Here is a 1,714-nt window from a genome sequence, read left to right as displayed (position 1 = left end):
CCCGGGGCCAACGGGCACCGTCGTTTTCTGCTCTGGCCTGGCGAAGGGAAGAGGCTGCCCCGGCACTCGGCAGCGTGTGAACGCAGCGGGCGCAGGGCTGGCGCGTAAACCTTTTCCTTGGGTCTGCTTTGTAGGGCGGTTGTGTACAGGGTTTGATGCGATCGCCGGGATTCACAGCGACATCATGATGTTTTCTGCCCTAAATCACAGATTTCCCTAAATTGAGCCCCAGAGGAAGCCTGTAGCCAAGCGAAAACGTGCAATCTTCTCAGCGTATCTAAGCCAAACATGCGCTTGCCAGCGGAGACGGGAATGGGGTCAGTCTGTGCGGCTTGGCCATCGCTGCGCGTCCTTGACGGAGGACGCCGCTACGCTCTCCTCTTGCCCTGCCCCTCGCTTGCCCTTTCTCCATTTCTGAGCAGCAAGCCCAGAGCTGCCGCCGCTCCGGAAACCGCACGCGGATTTGCGAGCAGGGCATGCCGTGGGCGCAGGACGTGCAGCGGGCGCAGGACGTGCAGCGGGCGCAGGACGTGCAGCGGGCGCAGGACGTGCAGCGGGCGCAGGACGTGCAGCGGGCGCAGGACGTGCAGCGGGCGCAGGACGTGCAGCGGGCGCAGGACGTGCAGCGGGCGCAGGACGTGCAGCGGGCGCAGGACGTGCAGCAAGCACAGGGCATGCAGCGAGCACAGGGCATGCAGCAGTTGCGGGGCATGCAGCGAGCACAGGGCGTGCAGCGAGCGCAGGGCATGCAGCAATCCGCGGGGCATGCAGCAGGCGGGGGGGATGACGCAATCAGCGGGGCATGCAGCAGGCGCGGGGTATGCAGCAATCACAGGGCGTGCAGCAAGGCTGGGCTCTGCCTCCTGCAGAGGCACCCGTGGTGCAGATGTCTGGTAGCAGCCATCGGAGCCTGTCTTTTTTCTCTCGGGTTTAGAGGAAATACTTTTTACGCGTTCCGTCCCTGCAGCTCCTCCAGACCCCTGTCAGCAATGGTGCTGCCTCCCTCCGCACGTCACCACTGGGTGTGGAGGAGCGAGTTTTGCTTTTGTTTGCCAGGCTGGAGCCCTTTGCTTTCCGCCGAGGGAGAATTACGGAAACACCTTTGCCGCTGGGAGCCCGAGGGCCCTGCCCTCTCCGGAGCACTCGGCTCTGCTGCTCTTCAGGGCTTGTGATTTCTTGCTGGTAAGTGGTTTTAGATACTTTGCGGACAGTGTAATGACATTTTCAGACTTCATCTGGAGGGGGTTGGAGAACGAATGCTGTTCCCTTTGCTCCCCTGGTGCCAGGGCAGGCTCTGCCCGAGGGCGCCGGCTCGGGGCCAGCCAGCTGGCATCGGAGGCTGCCTGCACACTGGGAGCATGCAAAGGTGTTTGGTTTTACTCGCGCAGCCCTGGCTTACCGAGATCTCCAGTTTCGGTGTCTCTGCGGGCGTGAGCCCCTCTGTGAGGACGTGGGTCCCATCCTCTGGTCCTGCAGCAGTGACTGGGCAGCGGCCGTGTCCCTACAGTTGCGGGGGGGACCGGCCTCCACCCCAGAGGGATGCTGGCGCACGTACGGGACCACTGCAGAGGCTCTTGCCTTTCCCAGTGCCCTCCCGGGGGACGGCAGCTCCCCTTAGCTACAGGGCGGCTGGTCGGGGCAGAGCGGCCCCAGGTCCCTCCAGTTTCTGCTGGGGGAAGCAGCCAGGGTGGCAAGTTTGGGTGGTGCCGTGGGG

General features: G+C 64.0%; 1 protein-coding gene across 1 annotated transcript in view; it reads left to right on the top strand.

The window, feature by feature from the left end:
* Positions 1-1,132: 1,132 nt before the first annotated feature.
* The window catches only part of CPNE2 (copine II), a 52,690-nt gene continuing 52,108 nt past the window's right edge, over positions 1,133-1,714 (top strand). Inside the window, exon 1 of the mRNA XM_009319851.1 lies at positions 1,133-1,182. The gene's annotated coding sequence lies outside the window, so the exon portion shown is untranslated. The remainder of the gene's footprint in view (positions 1,183-1,714) is intronic.

Source organism: Pygoscelis adeliae, unplaced genomic scaffold (genome assembly GCF_000699105.1).
Source record: "Pygoscelis adeliae isolate BGI_AS28 unplaced genomic scaffold, ASM69910v1 Scaffold390, whole genome shotgun sequence".
Taxonomy (NCBI): Eukaryota; Metazoa; Chordata; class Aves; order Sphenisciformes; family Spheniscidae; genus Pygoscelis; species Pygoscelis adeliae.
This window is presented reverse-complemented; position numbering and strand designations above follow the sequence as displayed.